A 14,328-nucleotide genomic window follows, 5' to 3' on the forward strand; every position below is an offset into this window, starting at 1 on the left:
TTATCTGTGATGTCTTGCAACGTGCTGTTCAGAGATCTCCACCCCCTCGTACTCTTACAGATTTATGGACAGCCCTGCAGGATTCATTGTGTCAGTTCCGTCCAGCGCTACTTCAGACATTAGTCGAGTTCGTGCCACATCGTGTTGCGGCACTTCTGCGTGCTCGCCGCGGTCCTGCACGATATCAGGTAGGTGTACTAGTTTCTTGGGCTCTTCAGTGTATAATAACCACGATATAGTGTCTCAAAATGAGCATAATCTCAGAGCGATATGTGACATAAAATGTCACTAGTACATCGGCGTTCTGTCAGTTCGTGACGTCTGAATAATGTAATTCGTTCAGTTAAATAAAATACCACGCGGTCTGCAGGTATCTCGTAGTGATGACTGTTGAGGCAGTTGTCGAAAAGCTCCGTGAAGGACTTATTCAAGTTTACAAATGTCACACAAAGTATCCTCCGCCGCAGACCTTAAGATTAACTGCGGAATATAGATGCAGATGTTGACGACGACAAATTTCCAGTGTTTTAACCGTGGCCTCTGAGTCACAGGACTGGATGCGCTGATACGATAGCGGACCAGGCGGCGAGGCACGTGGGTCAGTGTGGCGGACGGCAAGCTGTTTTCGCGGCTTAGCGGCGAGCGGGCCATCCCGTTTGGGGGGACCGTTGGGTGGCCTATCGAGGCCGTGCATCTGGCGGCTGGCGGCTGGCGGCTGGCGGCTGGCAGTGCGCCCAGCGGAGCAGCGCCGGCGCTGCCTGGCCGGCCAGACGCCGCCGCCGGCTGCGGCTCACACGAGTGCGGCAAGGTATGCTTCGGCGGGCGGCAAGTCATTTCCTTAGAGATGCGGCGGCTCGCGAATTTGGCCGTCCCACCTGGAAGTGCCGGACGCTAGCCGAACATGAAGACCGACTGCTAATGCGGTACGGATGGGGACGCAGTGCATTTGATTAGCTGTACCACGAGTCTACTGCTCACAAAAGAAATGGATGGGAGGGAAGCAAGTTTGGGTTTAACATTCCACCGACATCGTGGTCATTAGATAGCACAAGCTCGGATTGTGAAAAGGTCGGGCAAGGAAATCGGCCGTGCCCTTTTCAAAGGAACGATTTACAGATATCAAGGAAAACCTAAATCTGGATGACCGGACGCGGGTTTTAACCGTCGTCCTCCCGAGTCCAGTATGCTAACCACTGAGCCACGTCGCTCAGTAAAAGAATACGATGTTAGGTGAAGACATGCGATTTCTTCAGTTTCTTTACAACATATTCTTCCACATGTTTCATTATTCCAGTTTTCATATTTCACCGTAAACATATTTAGTGAATTACCATTCATGATTGTTCTCTATTTCATTATGTATTCGACAACATTTAGAAACTTGATCGCCCAGAGAAAAAATCTTGCTGCGGCCGCATAACAGCTTTTAGTATTGCAATTTGCGGTGCCTAAAAGCTGTTTACTACATGATAGTACAATACCTTTTATACAGCAGGCATTTATTTATCATTGAAAATGTCTGACAGTTAATCCTCAGAATTTCCTACATTAAGATCACGTATTTTAACGACTCTACAAGTGTTAGTTATTGAAACAGTCACCGAAGTAGTAGCACAATACTCGACTCCTGCGGCGGGTGGTAGCCGCACGGTCCGAAGCTCCTTATCACGGTCCGTGCGGCTCCCCCCCGTCGGAAGTTCGAGCCCTCCCTCGGGCATGACAGTGTGTGTTGTCCATAGCGTAAGTTAGTTTTAGATTAATTAGTGTTTAGGCTTAGGGACTGATGACCTCTGTAGTTTGGTCCCATAAGACCTTACCACAAATTCCCAAATTACTCAATTCCATCTCTAAACTGCCGTTATCATGACCAAGATACAAAGCCGACACCCACCCACCACATTGGTACAAGTTTTCAAGCATGCCAACAAAACAGATGATGAATAGATTGAAAGAATGTTAAATATGATAAAAGAAATTATTCAGATAGTTAAGGCAGAAAAAGATTCAAAATTTGAAGAGAGACTGGAATTCGGTAGCAGACAGAGGAAGAGAAAATAGTGGGAGAATGTGGACTCGGGTAAAGGAGTGAAACGGGAAGCCACCTGGTAGCATTTTGCACAGACTATAATTTCACCATTACCAACACTTTGTTCGAGAATCTTGAAAAAATGATGCGTATGTGGAACAGAGGTTTCGAAAGCAGTTTTCAAATTGTAAGACATCAGAATTTCTAAGCTCACTGGCAGCAACAAATCGACTAATCACGTTGGTGTGTAAAATGTGTGAGTCTGGCGACACACCAGCTGACTTTCGGAAAAATATCATCCACACAATTCCGAAGACGGCAAGAGCTGACAAGTGCGAGAATTACCGCACAATAAGCATAACAGCTCATGCCTTCAAGTTTCTGACAAGAATAACATACAGAAGAATCGAAAAGAAAACTGAGGATGTGTTAGAGCCGGCCGGGATGGCCGAGCGGTTCAAGCCGCTTCAGTCGGGAACAGCGCGACCCCTACGGTCGCAGGTTCGAATCCTGCCTCGGGCATGAATGTGTGTGATGTCCTTAGGTTAGTTAGGTTTAAGTAGTTCTAAGTTCTGGGAGACTGATAACCTCAGAAGTTAAGTCCCATAGTGCTCAGAGCCACTCGATTTTATTTTTTTTTATTTGTTGGATGCCGATCAGTTTGGCTTTAAGAAAGGTAAAGGAACAAGGATGCAATTCTGACGTTGCAGTTGATAATGGAATCAAGACTAAAGAAATATCGAGACACGTTCATAGTATTTGTCGACCTGGAAAATGCGTTCGACAATGTAAAATGGTGCAACATATTCGAAATTTTGAGAAAAATAGGGGTAAGCTATAGGGAGAGACGAGTCACATACAATATGTACAAAAACCAAGAGAGAATAATAAGAGTGGACGACCAATAACGAGGTACTCGGATTAAAAAGGTGTGAGACAGGAATGCAGTCTTTTCCCCCCTACTGTCCAATCTGTACATTGAAGAAGCAATGATGGAAATAAAAGAAAGGTTCAATAGTGGAATTAAAATTCCAGGTGAAAGGATATCAGTGACACGATTCGGTGACGACATTGCTATCCTGAGTGAAAATGAAGAAGAATTGCATGATCTGCTGAATGGAATGAACATTCTATTGAGTACAGAATATGGACTGAGAGTAAATTGAAGAAAGACGAAATTAATGAGAAGTAGTACAAATGAGAACAGCCAGAAACTTAACATCAGGATTGATGGTCACGAAGAAGATGTAGGTAAGCAATTCTGCTGCCTAGCAGCAAAATAACCAATGGTGGACGGAGCAAGGAGGACATCAAGAGCAGGCTTTCACTGAGAAAAAGAACATTCCTAGCCAAAAAGAAGTCTACTAGCATCAAATATAGACCTTAATTTGAGGAAGAAATTTCTGAGAATGTACGTCTGGAACACGGCATTGTGTGCTAGTGAAACATGGACTGTGGGAAAACCGGAACACGAGAGGATGGAAGCATTTGAGTTGTGGTGCTACAGACGAATGTTGAAAATTAGGTCGGCTGATGAGAAAATGATGAGTTTCTGCGCAGAATTGGAGAGGTAACAAATATGTGCAGAACACTGACAAGGTGAAGGGACAGTATGCTAGGACGTCTGTTAAGACATCAGGGAATAACTTCCATAGCACTAGAGGGAGCTGTAGAGGCCAAAAACTGTAGAGGAAGACAGAGATTAGAATAAATCCCGCAAATAGTTGAGGACATAGATTGCAAGTACTACTCTGAGATTAAGAGTTTTGCTAAAGTAGTAAAAGAGTTTTGCTATTTGGGGAGCAAAATAACTGATGATGGTCGAAATAGAGAGGATATAAAAAGTAGAATGGCAATGGCAAGCAAAGCGTTTGTGAAGAAGAGAAATTTGTTAACATCGAGTATAGATTTAAGTGTCAGGAAGTCTTTTCTGAAAGTATTTGTATGGAGTGTAGCCATGTATGGAAGTGAAACGTTGACGATAAATAGTTTAGACAAGAAGCGAATAGAAGCTTTCGAAATGTGGTACTACAGAAGAATGCTGAAAATTAGATGGGTAGATCACATAACTAATGAGGAGGTATTGAATAGAATTGTGGAGAAGAGGAATCTGTGTCACAACTTGACTAGAAGAAGGGATCGGTTGGTAGGACATGTTCTGAGGCATCAAGGGATCACCAATTTAGTATCGGAGGGTAGCGTGTAGGGTAAAAATGGTAGAGGGAGACCAAGAGATGAATACACTAAGCAGAGTCAGAAGGATGCGGGGTGCAGTAGGTACTCGGAGATGAAGAAGCTTTCACAGGACAGTAGTTTAGAGAGCTGCATCAAACCAGTCTCTGGACTGAAGACCACAACAACAACAACAACTTTTTTTAATACAGCCTCTAGCAAATGCCACTTGTATTGTCTATACGCATCTATTACTCACTGCAAACACCCTCACATTTGGAAAAAGATACAGCTTGTAATGCATTTATGCTATGGCGGCTGTCCGCAAATGATAATGTTGAATTATTGTGTTGCCCCTTTGCAGTTTGTCGCATTTTTTGTAAGACATCAATTCCTACATGAACCAACAACCAATGAGTGGTTATGTATTGTCCATGACTTTCTAATGCAATGGCAGTTCTCGAACTGTGTGTCATCAATGGCAATTATATCGTAATGCAATTGTACCAGTTGTACAAATGCTGCTGTACATATTTGGTACAGGGTAGACTTTTCCGGTGACTTCAAATATCATATGGTCTTTCTCAGGCCTATTAAAGGATGCACTAAGATCGTATCCAACTACTTTTAATCACCTTTTATCTTCGGTAAGCAGGTTACTCAAAAAATAAATACTGCCATTTAGCAACCAAATGTCGAATCGACCGTTGTATCATAGCAGTTAAAGTGGTAACTGTGAAGGTAACTGCACCGACTCGTCGTACATAACTTGCAAGACTGGGCACAGTGAGAAAGCTCGTCTAATATGTTGTACTATCCTCCAAAGCTTGTGGGTACAGACGATTCACTGAATACGATGTTTGGTACGTTATGCCAAGGTGTTTCACACAAGTATGCTATCATGGATGTACAATCTTTTGGTGAAAGAAATTGACTTGTCACAGTCTAGGCACAATGATATAATTAATACATGTAGATACTTAGCAATTACATTTCATGGCATACGAGCAAACTGGTTTCGGTATATTGATAATTTTTACTTATGGACCGTCTGACAGCAACTGAATAAAACACAATTTTTGTTTTAATGCCATTTAGTGGCATTAAAACAAGCGTTCAGTTCACAGTACTGTCGAATGTGAAAAAAACGCAAATTGGCGTTCATAAGAAGAAGAACAACACATAAAATGCAACAGGAGCGTAACATGTAACAAATTGTCCACGCAACCTGCCACTGATGATGCCTTGCAGAAAATAAAGACGAAACGCGTATGGCACTAAAAGTGTGTTTAATTCAGTTGCTGTCAGACGGTCCATAAGTAAAAATTATCAATATACCGTAATATTACATGCAACTGGGGAAGACAGGACTACAAAAAGTTGAAACTGGTTTCAGTTTAATCTCTGTAGGTGTATAATGTAGGTGTATAATTCAATGTAGAGCATTTGAACTAAATGGTAATCTAGCAAACTTCATATTTTCATTACATACTATTTCAAAAGTACAAAAATCAGAGGCACAACAATAAGTTTAGTTCTGCACGAATTACGAGACCCGACGCGCCGAAGGCTGAGCATCCACGAATGTTATGAATGGTCGATTGTTGGATGATATGTTTTCACACTTTTTTCGTCGATACATCGGCCATGAATCACTATCTCAAACTTTGATGCTAACCTCGATATTTATGCACGAAATCTCAGTGTTTTCGAAACATCAATGTGTCGTTTGCGTATCTAGGGATGCATGTTTCTCTATCTTCCCACCTTTTGATCTCTCTATGTCGGCATTTCTGTATAATTCCTTGTGGCGTGTATTCAGTTACAGGGAAATGGGCTATTTCTTCCTCTCTCTCTCTCTCTCTCTCTCTCTCTCTCTATCTAGCCATCTATCTATCTATCTATCTCTGTCGTGAGCAATTAAGCAGTCAGGAAATGTCTAATTCTCACTATTGCTTTTTAGAGACCTGAAGTGTACAGAATACCTCCGTTTAAACTTCCACCTTGTCCCACAGTTTTAAAGGAAATGTTAGCTGATAAGAGGGCTAGTTTAGCGCCTCGAAATAATCAAGCTGCGACCTTGATACTTGCTGATGGTCTTAGTCCATCACTACAACTTCTCTCTTCAATGTGATACATTTTTCCCAACGATGAATCACTTCACGGAGACCCTTGTGCATTCTGGCAGTTTAAGAAACGTTCGACTTCGCAAATTACGTCGTCATCATTCCAGAAATGCGAGCAACGCAATGGCCTCTTGAAACGAGGAAATTATAAGAGGTCACAGGATGCCGTGTCGGGAGAATACTGGGATGTGTGTGGGGGCCTCGGAGGGGACAGGGGGGGAGGGGGGGGGGGGGGAGAGGCAGGTTCAGCAAAATTTGATCTGCTAAAGGACGAATAAATCACATGTAACCGTACCCTGTGGAGAATGAGCCGTGGCGGTGTTGTAGCGTGTGGGGACCTTCCCGTTATTCAAATTTCGTGAAAGATATCAAAAACTGGTCGATGACTGATTTTCACTGCGCACAGGGGCTTCCACGTCTCTACATCCCAGTTCTTCACAGAAAGGTCTACGTCTTTGTACTTCGTCAAGCTGCCTTGTTGGACTTCACTGGAAGCGTCTGCGTCACCTGACCACTGTGTCATGTAATCGTGCATTTTTGTTGTACATTAAACACCAAAAATGGTTCAAATGGCTCTAAGCACTATGGCACTTAACATCTGAGGTCATCAGTCCCCTAGAACTTAGAACTACTTAAACCTAACTAACCTAAGGACATCACACACATCCATGCCCGAGGCAGGATTCGAACCTGCGACCGCAGCAGCAGCGCGGTTCCGGACTGAAGCGCCTAGAACCACTCGGCCACAGTGGCCGGCGCCACTTCCACCACCTCAGCATGGATTATCGCAGTGTTGCTCCCTCAAAATGAGGAAGACGAATTAGTGCAATATACTCGAGATTACCAATGGGCTGTACCATTTTCTTCCGGTCTTCTACTGTCGTCCTACTGAACTGTGGTGCACTGGTTCCAACGTGTACCAGGACTACAAACGGGCGCTGCACTCCTGCAAATGAACAAAATATTAACTACGTTTCTTTTAGGTTAACATTGAAGTATTATGACTGCCTCTCATAAAAGCCTGATTTGATAAATTTGTCAGTACGTGTGTCATGTTTACTGCGCGCTAACGTAACTCCCTGTTTAGATCGTATATTGCTTGTTTTAGTACACATTGAAGAGTGACGTAGTTCTCAGCCAAATAACAAGAGATCTGCGTTTGGTGAAAAGATATTATTGGATCTATTACTCTTGTAAATGCAATTTTCATCTGGGGGTGCATTTACGTTCTATTGAGACCTATGTGTAGCAGCTGTTATTGTTTTTTTTTTTCATGTGCGTTGGGCATCTCATTTGTTGGTGAGTAGAGCTTCGTGTGTTAATTATGAGTTCCTTCCTTATCAGTTTACGTACTTTTTATCCCCAGTCCTATAACAAGAAAGTGAATAACTATTTTCTTCCAGATCATTAGCAATTGTTGTTGGTCAGAATGAGCATCACTAGCGTCGTGATACGGTTGACACACTTCTGCCCGAGAAATAATTATCTGTTTCAAGAAAGAAAACATGGTCCAAACTAACTGCAATGTATTCATTGTCCTAGCTATCAGCTAATTGTTAATGTTAGTCATTTTCGAGCACTTATCACAAGCGTCAAGCTTCGCATCAGAATTGACTCAGTAGCCAGCACATATGCAAAGTCACACATCGCTTTCATGTACGCATGTGGCATAAATACAGTCCAATAAGTCACTAGATTACATCTATTTACTTTGGATTGTATTTGTGCTACACAAGCATAAAAGCGATGTGTGCCTTTACAAATGTACTGGCTGTTTAGTCAAATGTGACGTGAAGCTTGAAGCTTGTGAGAGCTGCTTGAAAATAACTGGCAGTCGAAATTATCTATTAGTATGGACAACAAATATACTATAGCCTATTTGTACCATTTTTGTCTTTCTTAAAACATACTGAGGCTGTGAACCCCCACAAGAACAAAATTATAAAAATTATCTGTTTCACTGCTATTTCTGCGTATGGCGTTCTTAAGTCTTACGGAAGTACGCACTACTCCCATCCTCCCTCTTCCTATTGAAGTTGGTCCACCCCCAATATCATTTATCCACATAAATGTCCGTGCCAGCTGTGTTAAACAAACAGCTGATGTCAGTAAAACCCATCAGGCCTCCCGGAAATGTGGACAGCTTCTATTCGCAACCTGTAGCTGAATGCGTCCTTTCTTAAAGTAAGACAGATGCTCATTCAAACGAGAGCAGATCCATTTGTAACAGCAGTGATACAAACTACGTAGTTGATGTAATATATTGATATCTTTCCATTTTTAATTTATTTGTCAACGATTTGTCTTATTCTGGGAATAACTTAGCCTATCCCTGATGTTATTCAGCCTATACATTGAGCAAGCTGCAAAGGAAACAAAGGAGAAGTTCGGAAAGGTAATTAAAGGGGCAAAAACAAAAACATTGTGGTTTACCGACGACATTGCAATTCGTCAGTGACAGCATGGATGTGGAGCAGCTGACAGGAAAGGACGGTGTCTTGAAAATAAGTTGAACAGTTAATATAAACAAGAGTAAAGGAATGTTGCAAGATTCCAACCATGTCACGTAATTCAATGTACGACACCACTCGTCTAACGCTACTTGTAGACAGCGTCTCCATCTGTATCGAATGAAACCCCGCCCCCCTCCCCCCCCCCCTCCCACCACCGACTCACTTGTGAATGTGATAAATGTGCACAATGGAAACGATTTAGGTATTGGTGGTCCTAAAAAATGAGTCAAGGGTGTGTACGTTGCCAAAATCAGTAGTACTAGATAGAGTTGTGGGGATCATCTATCTACTAAAAACAATTATAGGTCTGAATGTATGTATGTATTAAACCGGTGACCTAGAAACGACGGAGAGGCTTCGTCAAGCCGCAGCCCTCAGTGGTTCACATTGTAGGGAAGCAGCCTACTCACGCCGTATAAAATTCACATCAGTCTTTCCATTGTGTGCCAGTCAGTCCGCTGTAACTAGCTCTGATGTCATAAATGTTGCGCAATACTTTAAAAATCAAGTAAATTACCTGAAACGGTTCTAGCATGTCAGGAGTAATACTAAATCAATATGTGTTGTATGTGAGTTCAATAACTTTAACCATTTTAGAAATTTGGACGTTTTTCTGTAAAAATCATTGGCGCAACAGAAAAGAGATAGAAACTTAAAAATTTATATTTAGATTCCTTTTTCATAATAATTTAGTAGAAAAAGTATTCAGGATCTCACAAATTAAAATTTTTGTTGAAATTCATGATTTTCTGGTTTTTGTCTTAGAAATTAAGGAAGCAAGATAGATTACGTAGGCGAATAAATGTCAGGAGTAATACTAAATCAATATGTGTTGTATGTGAGTTCAATAACTTTAACCATTTTAGAAATTTGGACGTTTTTCTGTAAAAATCATTGGCGCAACAGAAAAGAGATAGAAACTTAAAAATTTATATTTAGATTCCTTTTTCATAATAATTTAGTAGAAAAAGTATTCAGGATCTCACAAATTAAAATTTTTGTTGAAATTCATGATTTTCTGGTTTTTGTCTTAGAAATTAAGGAAGCAAGATAGATTACGTAGGCGAATAAATAAGGCTAGGATGTTTAAATTTAAGTAGAAGGGAGATCCGCTATAATAATAAAGATGTGAGAAGTTTCAATTGAATAACTATAAAACTATAGCGATAGCGTATCTCCAAAGGGCAAGTTCAGAGCTCGTCTACTGCGTGTAGTGTAATTAAATTAATTCTCTCGCCCAAAATATTTACTTAGCCACGTCAGACTGTTATTATGATTACTTACCTGTGTGCTGATTGCACATTTAAGCTGAGAGCTTCATCGGCCATCAGCAAAGGAAGCAATGATTTATTCAATAACTTAAAGTGGTGCATTACTAGCCCAGCGGCTAGTCGGAAGAGCCAATTTGATCAGGCGTTGCCTTAGCCGTCCGCACCGCGGCTTTATACAGGGTGATTCAAAAAGAATACCACAACTTTAAAAATGTGTATTTAATGAAAGAAACATAATATAACCTTCTGTTATACATCATTACAAAGAGTATTTAAAAAGGTTTTTTTTCACTCAAAAACAAGTTCAGAGATGTTCAATATGGCCCCCTCCAGACACTCGAGCAATATCAACCCGATACTCCAACTCGTTCCACACTCTCTGTAGCATATCAGGCGTAACAGTTTGGATAGCTGCTGTTATTTCTCGTTTCAAATCATCAATGGTGGCTGGGAGAGGTGGCCGAAACACCATATCCTTAACATACCCCCATAAGAAAAAATCGCAGGGGGTAAGATCAGGGCTTCTTGGAGGCCAGTGATGAAGTGCTCTGTCACGGGCTGCCTGGCGGCCGATCCATCGCCTCGGGATAAGGTTTCATAACTAACCTTTTTCGTAGGACTCTCCATACAGTTGATTGTGGAATTTGCAGCTCTCTGCTAGCTCTGCGAGTCGATTTTCCTGGGCTGCGAACAAATGCTTGCTGGATGCGTGCTACATTTTCATCACTCGTTCTCGGCCGTCCAGAACTTTTCCCTTTGCACAAACACCCATTCTCTGTAAACTGTTTATACCAACGTTTAATACACCACCTATCAGGAGGTTTAACACCATACTTCGTTCGAAATGCACGCTGAACAACTGTCGTTGACTCACTTCTGCCGTACTCAATAACACAAAAAGCTTTCTGTTGAGCGGTCGCCATCTTAGCATCAACTGACTCTGACGCCTAGTCAACAGCGCCTCAAGCGAACAAATGTACAACTAAATGAAACTTTATAGCTCCCTCAATTCGCCGACAGATAGTGCTTAGCTCTGCCTTTTGTCGTTGCAGAGTTTTAAATTCCTAAAGTTGTGGTATTCTTTTTGAATCACCCTGTATATAAGAACGCTGCGCGAGGAAGTAAGGCCCCAGTTCTCTCCAGACGCTGATTAGCACACCACCTGTGCCGGGAGTCGCGTCGCGTCGGTATCATTGCTATGAACAGCCTCGGATGCCGTAATAAGTTACTCGGGATACGCGTAACCATGAAATCGTTTTCGAGTGAAGTGTTAATTCTGGGATGACTTTAATGATCTATCTTCAGTTTGCGTATGTCGTATTTTCACGTGCCGTCGCGGGACAGACATTCTACCATTATTTAGCGTGGCGTTTGATGAACATTATCATCAAATTATGGCGAGCATTCACTTAAACATTTAATTTGAACAGTTATAGTTGCATCAGCGCATTAGACTCTGAACTGCTCTGTTAGTTGGATTGTGTGGATTCTTTTTGGTCTGTGACTTTCAGAATATAGTGAACATTTTTAGAGAATCGTCTTTGATTATGAATTCCAGACAATCTCCTAATTCCTCAGAGCTATAAGCTGTAGCTATAAGTCTATTTCTCAGATGAAGTAGGCACTAGGAATTTTAATTAAAGGCTTCACGTATTGCTAATCACTTTCTGGTTGCCAATATTGTAGTTACAGAGCTAGTGTTGAGAACGGCAAAAGACAGCATAAATAATAGGAACATTTATATAACAATTAATTCCAACTGCCGCCCCACATATGGTTAATCGGCCGGGAAATGCATCTACATTGCATTACATTCTACGTTTAAATATAACAACAATAATTCCACCCGCCGCCCCACAATTGGTGCATCGGCTGGGAAATGCATCTACATTGCATTACATTCTACATTTAAATATAACAACAATAATTCCACCCGCAGCCCCACAACATCCCAGCAACAGGCCAAAGACGGGTCTGCTGTGTTTATTGTTCCAGATGGGTCTACTTGTTCTAGATGGGTTCTAGATGCGTCTACTTGTTTATTGTTAAAACGCTCAAGAAAACACAAAGATGGTTAAGGAAAGATACAATAAATTCTCCAAAATAAGCGACATATGGGAATATTGGTACACAAAACCCTTATAATAATTTCAGTTAACAACATCTACTGAACGGAAAAGCCCACAGGGAAGGGTCTGTGGAAAGAATCTCGCACTTAATTTGTATTCCGTCGAAGTAAATCAAACACACGGTTCCGTAACAGACGAAACTATTCCATTAATCTACTGTATGGTAGGGAAGAGCGTGAATCATGAGTGAGACATCGAACATTAGCTTAATTCCTGACGATGTTCCCTCGGTTACCACAGTCTCGTCACCCTCATCTCACATTCACATCGGCAACGTGAACTTCCCATAATTCTTCGTCACGAGAAGGCAGACTGCACCCATCGCTTGAAGAATCGAACGCCAAGGCGGAACTTTCCGTAATGAAGGTGGCCCGTTGCGGAGATGGCCCGCCGCGAATTTGCTAACTTTACCGCCTCATATAACGTGCAAACCAAATACCCAATTAACCGGATGTAGGTTATTAGAGAGAATTTCTGAGCTCTACAATCATCAGTGTCCATTGGAATATAAAACGTTGCGTAATTCAAACAGGATAAAAGAAAAGAAAAAAAATAATCTAACTGTAGCATGATTCAGGAATGAACAATAGTAATAAACGAAATTAAACAACAGACTGGCTACAGCAAGATGTGTTTCAATATATTCGAATTAAATCAGCAGATACTCAGGGAGTTAAATTTGGAAATTAGACACTAAAATTAGTAGAACAGTTGTGTTATCTGGGTATCAAAGTAACTGTTGAAAGCTGATGGAGAGAGGAATTAAAATGCAGTCCGATAACAGGCAGAAGTGAAAATAAATTTGTTCACATCAAATATAAATTTAAATATTAGCCAGTCTTGAGTAGGCGTTTGTCTGTTTACGGAAGTGAACCGTGTACAATATCTGTTCGGACAAGAAGAGTATAGAAAATTTTTAAATGTTGTGCTACAGAAAAATACTGAAGATAACACTCATAGATCGGGCAGCTATTGAAACCTCTTTTTCTTCTTCTTCTGCTTCTGCAAATCCTGGATTCCGGTCTCATTATCTCTCCATCGATCTTCCCACACTTCTCTTACCCCATGGTTTATAATCCATTGCCAGTTCAGGAAGTCTTCATGGTGGCATACGAAGTACACGTTCTCTACTACTTTTTTGTTTATGGGATTGCTTTTTGGGTTACTGGTTACTCAGTAATTCTTCGTCTGTTACTTGATTTCTTATTTTGTCCTCCCTAATACAGCTTTTCATGGACCTAATGAAGTAGTGAGTTTCGTGATAATTTCGGTGCGGTATTGGCCAAGTACAGTCGCAGTCCCATGAGTTCCTTCATATTTCTCATATGTGCCCCTACGTACAGTACACGCAACTCTCGCAATATTCTCGGAATATTTCAGTGCCTCTGGAAAGGAGGAATGCGTCGAAGCAAGGATCCTAATACTCTATTTTTATGGTCCTGTGACATAGCTACGACTGCCGTCCAGTGCATTCTGCATCTCGAATTGCTTTCACGCACCCTCGTGTACTCGTATCTGCGCTTCGGCTATCGTAATGTATGTTTCTTGCGATATCCACAAAGCATGTGGTAAATGCAAAAACCGCGGTGACCGAGCGGTACTAGGCGCTTCAGTCCGGAACCGCGCGACCGCTACGGTCGCAGCTTCGAATCCTGCCTCGGGCATGGATGTGTGTGATGTCCTTAGGTTAGTTAGGTTTAAGTAGTTCTAAGTTCTAGGGGCTGATGACCTCAGATGTTAAGTCCCATAGAGCTCAGAGCCATTTGAACCCTCTGAACGATCTCATTGTCACAAGGAGCTTAACACCAAGATCCAGTCCACTCTTACTTTCGATTGCGTCCTACGCACTCGTCTGTTCAAAAAACTAACAATGCCTCAACTCTACTTATGAATAAATACGCGTTTATGTGAATAATGATTTCATGTAAGTCTCTATTTTTGCATTAGTTCTTCTAGTGTTGTAATCAACCCAAGCTACATACAGGAACAGAATAAATGGAAAGCAGTGTTCACAACAGTGTCATTGACAGGTTTCCGTAAAAGGCCTCACCCTCAGTTTTAAAAAGCCATAAAACATTAAGATCTGCACAT

At 41.6% G+C, this 14,328-nt stretch overlaps 1 protein-coding gene across 1 annotated transcript in view; it reads left to right on the forward strand.

The window, feature by feature from the left end:
• LOC124606241 overlaps window positions 1–14,328 on the forward strand; it is a 473,911-nt gene that overhangs the window by 159,049 nt on the left and 300,534 nt on the right. The gene's annotated exons all lie outside the window — the stretch shown is intronic.

This window comes from Schistocerca americana, chromosome 3 (assembly GCF_021461395.2).
Source record: "Schistocerca americana isolate TAMUIC-IGC-003095 chromosome 3, iqSchAmer2.1, whole genome shotgun sequence".
Classification (NCBI taxonomy): Eukaryota; Metazoa; Arthropoda; class Insecta; order Orthoptera; family Acrididae; genus Schistocerca; species Schistocerca americana.